The sequence below is a fragment of the Triticum urartu genome, chromosome 5A (assembly GCF_056163025.1).
Source record: "Triticum urartu cultivar PI428250 chromosome 5A, HENAU_Tu73, whole genome shotgun sequence".
Lineage (NCBI taxonomy): Eukaryota > Viridiplantae > Streptophyta > Magnoliopsida > Poales > Poaceae > Triticum > Triticum urartu.
In genome coordinates, this window is record NC_141877.1 from 236,986,766 (window position 1) to 236,993,005 (window position 6,240).

General features: G+C 41.8%; 1 long non-coding RNA gene across 1 annotated transcript; it reads right to left on the reverse strand.

The window, feature by feature from the left end:
• Positions 1-2,006: 2,006 nt before the first annotated feature.
• Positions 2,007-5,350, reverse strand: LOC125508446 (uncharacterized). The gene is made up of 2 exons (XR_007283483.2): positions 3,001-5,350; positions 2,007-2,338 (listed from the first exon to the last, which is right to left on the reverse strand). It is a non-coding gene; the product is annotated as an uncharacterized LOC125508446 (long non-coding RNA).
• Positions 5,351-6,240: the final 890 nt, after the last annotated feature.

The following is a 6,240-nucleotide window of genomic DNA, read 5'->3' on the forward strand; positions in this document are numbered from 1 at the left end:
AAAGAACATCATTTGCCCCTGCCTTTTCAAACAAGTTCCTCAACACATTGACACTCCTTTGGAAGGAAATCTGAGATATAATGGGAGCATAAGCATTAGTTTGCCTAGTAAGGACAAAATTTGCATTCTGCACATGCTCTATGATCCGAGGAACCCCATTTTGTTGTAAATTCAAGAAATAAGGTGACTATAAGTCTTATTCTCCCTGTTTTTGCCGTATGGCATGCCGTAACGTACGTGTGTGACAACCAATAATAGGAGGGAATTCGTGGCATCGTTCAATATATAAGTGGAAAGAATATCTCCGCTATGGAGGACACAGAATTTTGTGGCAGCGCTCCAGAACGCGTCACGAGAAAATGAAGTTCTTTCAAGCACTGCCATATGAAGGACCAGTATTCACTAAAACGGTCATAACTTTGTCATTCGGAGTCCGTTTTGGACCTACAAGTACTCAAAATGCTCGCTATGAGTTTGGGAATCTTCAGAATACTTCTGGCTTGCACAGGAGGCCCGGAGGACCCACAAGTTTGGCCCCTGAGTAGGACTTTTGCCCCTAAAAATCGAAGAACATCATTTGCCGCTGCTTTTCAAACAAGTTTCTGAACCCATTGGCACTCCTTTGGAAGGAAATCCGAGAGATTATGGTGAGTATATACATTAGTCCGCATGGTAAGGACAAACGTTGCATTCTGCACATGCTCTATGATCCGAGGAATACCATTTGGTTGTAAATTCAAGAAAATAAGGCGACTATAAGCCTTATTCTCCTTGATTTTGCCGTGTGGCATGCCATAACGTATGTGTGTGACAGCCAATAATAGGAGGGAATTCCTGGCATCGGTCAATATATATGTGAAAACAATATCTCTAGTATGGAGGACACAAAATTTTGGGGCGGCATGCCAGAATGCGTCACGAGAAAATGAAGTTCTTTCAAGGACTGCCATATGAAGGGCCGGCGTTCACTAAAACGGTCATAACTTTGTGATTCGGAGTCTGCTTTGGACCCACAAGTACTTAAAATGCTCGCGACGAGCGTGGGAATCTAGAAAATACTTCCGGCTTGCGCAATAGTCCCGGAGGACCCTCCAATTTGACCCCTATGCAGGACTTTTTCCACCAAAAATTCAACGAGCATCATTTGTCCCTCCTTTTCAAACAAGTTTTTGAATCCATTGGCACTACTCTGGAATAAATCCGAGAGATTATGGTGAGTATAAACATTACTTTGCCTGGTATGGACAAACATTGCATTCTGCATATGTTCTATGATCCGGAGAATCCCATTTGGTTATAACTTCAAGGAAATGAGGCCACTATAAGTCTTATTCTCCTTGTTTTTGCCGTGTGGCATGCCGTAACGTACGTGTGTGACGCCCAATAATAGGAGGGCATTCCTGGCATCGGTCAATATATATGTGGAAACAATATGTCCACTATGGAGGACACAATATTTTTGGGCGGCGCGCCATAACGAGTCATGAGAAAATGAAGTTGTTTGAAGGACTGACATATGAAGGACCGGTGTTCACCAAAATGGCCATAAGTTTTCATTCATAGTCTGTTGGACCATAAGTACTCAAAATGCTCGCGACGAGCATAAGAATCTAGAAAATACTTCCGGCTTACACAGGAGTCTCGGAGGACCCTCAAATTCTGCCCTTAAGGCCCTGTTTGGTTGAAATGGGGAAGTATCCCATGGCTCTAATCCCCCTCGTGGGGATTTCCATGGTCATGTGGGATCCCGTCCCACCATAGGGAGATCCTTTCCCCAGTTTTGACGAGAGGCACAGGGGAGGAGTTAACGTACAGAAAAATGCTAAAAATCTTTGGGAAGGAAATCTCATATTCAAAAATCATAAAAATAACTCTGGTTTCTTTACAGAAATATCATATGAGTTTAGAAGTAATTACAATTCTCCCGCAAAAAAAGTAATTAAATTTTTTCTATTTTTCCTTGATAAGTCTAGAAAATTCAGCGATGACACAAGTTCTCAGGAAGATAGAGAATAATTCAGGATTTTTTTGGAGAAAATAGGAATACACACATAATCAGCAAATTAACACTTCAACCCAATTACACGCTAACAATATGTTATATGGCCGAGTCGGACAAATTACACAACACTACTGAGGATAAATTTAGTGTGCAAATCATGTTTTTAAAAATACTAACGACGGTTAAAAATCCAACAAGAATAAGCATTTAGCTCCATTAAAATATGCCCATATGTGAGACATCCATAGCAAAAGGTTTTCTTGTTGAAATAGATACTTTACTAAAACTTCCAGCATCAACTTGTTTGAACATTTTTATTTTCTATCTTTAGGAAACCTGCAAAGCAAAAAAGGAACATTGTTGTTACTACGCAATATGAGATTTTAAATATATATATATATATATATATGATTTTCTACAAGTGCTTTCCACAGAACTAGTTAAGGGTTTCAACGGTGCAAAGGTTCTCAAAAATTCTGAAAAAAATACTGAACCAACACACCTATAATATAACATGATCTAACGGAGGGATTAAAAAATACAACTGTATGTGTCCTGGACAAAAAAACAAATAGTTCGGTGTTTATTTATGTCGCGGTGAGCTGAAATGCTTATTATTTTTGCCGAGGACACATAGATGCATATTTTGACAATCCCTCCATTGTATCATCTTATTACATTAGAGAGATGCTCCCAAATTTATTTCATATTTTTTGATAACTTTTAAACCGTTAAAAGTTTAGCGACCCATTACTAGTTCTGTGGCAAGCTATATATATATATATATATAACATAAGCACAAATTCTTATTTATACGCATGTTGGCAAACAAACAGATGCAAATATTATAAAATGTTGGTCTCTCTTTTGGATAATTCGTAGTCTTAATAGTACATGGATTCATCTTTTAATTGCTTTATCACTAATATGCGTTTTACAAGTCAAGCTTCAAATTTTTGAGAACTTGAATGATCGTCCTCGATGAGATTTAACATTACCTAATGCTTTGGCGGGAACTTGAGAGCTTCATCCTCTCTGATCAACCCGACGCCATCACCTGGAAGTGGAGCGGCAGGAGCACGGATGCACATACTTTGCTAGCTCATGATACAGCGCATGGAAGTTCATCTGGAAGAGTTGGCGCCTCCACGTGTTTTGTTCTTCCACTGATTGGCCAAAAAAGATCGCTGCTGGACAGCGGAACGTTTACAGCGTCAAGGTCTATCACACCACCTGAGATGTCTCCTCTGCGACCAGGCAATGGAAACCATGTTGCATCTCCTCAGCGATTGCCCATTTTCCCGACAAGTCTGGCATGAAACCTTCTCATGGCTAAGGTTGAAGCTGCCCTCTGGTGTAGGGCCCTCCCCTATGCCCCAAACACACTCGTGTGCATCAAGGAGGAAGCTGCCCTTTGGTCTAGAGCAGGGGCCCTCGGCCTTAGAATGATTTTGCTGACAACCTGGGATGTCCACTAAACGCCCATCATATATTTTCATAGCCCTCCTTAGAGGCTCTTGTATTGTTTTCCCCACCTTTTCAATGAAATGAAACACGTGTTTTCTCGAAAAAGAATTTGAATGAACTTGAGTAAACCAATGCCAATTATCAAGATTACGTATGCTCAAACGTTGGTTCTATAGCTTGGTACAAAAGTGAACAACTTGAATGAGAGTAATTTTCAACTTTGTTGATGGCCAGAGTTAAACTGAAAAATTAGCTTGATACTAATGCTACTTTCATCAACAGAATTAAATTCCAATGACTAATATGTTTATGCTACACCATTATTAAAAGCAAGACAAGCACACTTCAGGTTATCCAAAAGATTCTTAGTTAAAATTAGGACAAAGGTAGTACAGGACCAGTAGTCCCTTCCATGTGTGATTTTCTAGGCCAAGTTTACCAACAGATGCAATTTGTATCATTAGTTTTCTTGATCAAGCAAGGCCTATTCATGTCATATACCTGTCGTATTAAGTATTGAGCTCATGTTCATGCATCTGGTGGGAACAAGACTGTAATCAAGAACAGTGCCAAGTTTGAAGGGGAGCAGTAAAAGAATTTCAAGGGATGTCATGTGATGCATCACTCACTGTGCACTGAAGTAACCATCTTCAAGTTATACATCACATTAAGAATAAGTGCAGTTCAGGTTCATGCCACACATGTTTTCGGAGAACCAAGCAAAACATGGACTAACGAGCGATTGTAAAACAGGGCATGTCCTCTTGACATGGTGAGTTAAATAAAATGGTATTGCAAGATAATTCACAACAAGTAAGATCATAGGAAGCATCTAGAAAAAGTGCAAGGATTAAATAAGTAAATGCAGCCCATGGTGCCGATCCTGTGATATAATTCTCAACCCTAAGAAGTTGGGCTGCATAATAAAAGTTGTCCTTGTTCGGTTATAGTCAGCTTGTCATAATGTTGATTTCAGGTGAAATTAAATGTTGTGCTAACCATTTATAAAGGAAAGCTAATACTATACACCTCCATAAAGCCATTGTACAAATATACAGCTTGTTAGCTATGCCTGACTCAAAAAATAGCATTACAAGAGTTAATTAATCACAAAGAATATTGTGCATAGATTAGCATCGTGTATACAACATCACAAGGAAACAAAGGTAATTGTGCTCAGTTGTGAGATCAGGATGGTTAGAGGTGCTGCAAATATGGATGTAAGGTGTACACTTGCTCACTTGTGATACAAAACTCAGACGTAAGACGAGTTACTTGGATCTATACAAGTGCTCGTCAGTGCGTGTAGCAGGGAAGGCATCACCATGGAGAAGAAAAAACACCGAATAGAAGAGGAGAAGGAGGAGGAGGTAATAACCTTGGTGAAAGGAGGATGACCTCCTGGTCATCGTCGTCGCCGGAGGTGATAGAAGCTTTGAGGCAGAGGGGAGCTGGATGATGATCGGTCCATCACTATCACCGCTGCCAGAGGGACGGACTGTGGAGGTGGTTCTCTTGAAGGAGGGTGCTGGGGGCGGCGCTGCTCGGTCGTCGGATGGAGATGCACGGAACGGAGGTGGAGGCTGGAGGGGAGGCCATCGCCACCGGTCGTAGGGAGAGCGAGACAGTCGAGGGTTTACTCCCCGGCCTATCGACATCGGGAGATCTATCCCGGGGATGGGCCGAGGAAAGTCCAGGGATCTCCCCGCCTCACGTACTACCAAATGGGGATGCCCGCTTCCCCGGGGCGAACTCAGCCCGTGGTGTACCCACTCGGGGAAAACGCAGGGATCCCCCCGGGATCCCTTACAATGAAATGAGGCCTAAGCAGGACTTTTTGCCCCTGAAAGTTAAAAGAACATCATTTGCCGCTACTTTTCAGACAAGTTTCTGAACCCATTGGCACTCCTTTGGAAGGAAATCCGAGATATTATGGTGAGCATAAACATTAGTCTGCCTGGTCTGGACAAACGTTGCATTCTGCATATGTTCTATGATTCGGGGAATCCCATTTGGTTGTAAATTCAAAAAAAATAAGGCGACTATAAGACTTATTCTCCTTGTCTTTGACGTCTGGCATGCCGTAAAGTATGTGTGTGATAGCCAATAATAGGAGGGCATTCCTAGCATCAGTCAATATATATGTGGAAACAATATCTCCACTATGGAGGACACAAAATTTTGGGACAGAGCACCAGAACGCATCATGACAAAATGAAGTTCTTTCAAGGAATGCCATATGAAGGACCGGTGTGCACTAAAACGGTCATAACTTTGTTATTCAGAGTCCATTTCAGACCCACCAGTACTCAAAATGCTCGCGAGGAGCGTGGGAATCTTCAAAATACATCTGGCTTGCGCAGGAGGCCCGGAGGACCCTTAAATTTGACCCCTAAGAAGGAATTTTTCCCCTGAAAGTCAAGGAACATCATTTGCCGCTGCTTTTTCAAACAAGTTTCTGAACCCATTGGCACTCCTTTGGAAGGAAATCCGAGAGATTATGGTGACTATAAACATTAGTCCACCTGGTAAGGACAAACGTTGCACTCTGCACATGCTCTATGATCCGGGGAATCCCATTTGGTTGTAAATTCAAGAAAATAAGGCGACTATAAGCCTTATTCTCCTTGCTTTTGCTGTGTGGCATGCCGTAACTTACGTGTGTGACGGTAGGAGGGCATTTGATGTAGGGTAGAACCCTAATTGGCTGATCTTTCACGAAGGGAGTGGATCCCGCGATGAACACGAGGAGGGAAACGAGGGAAACATGG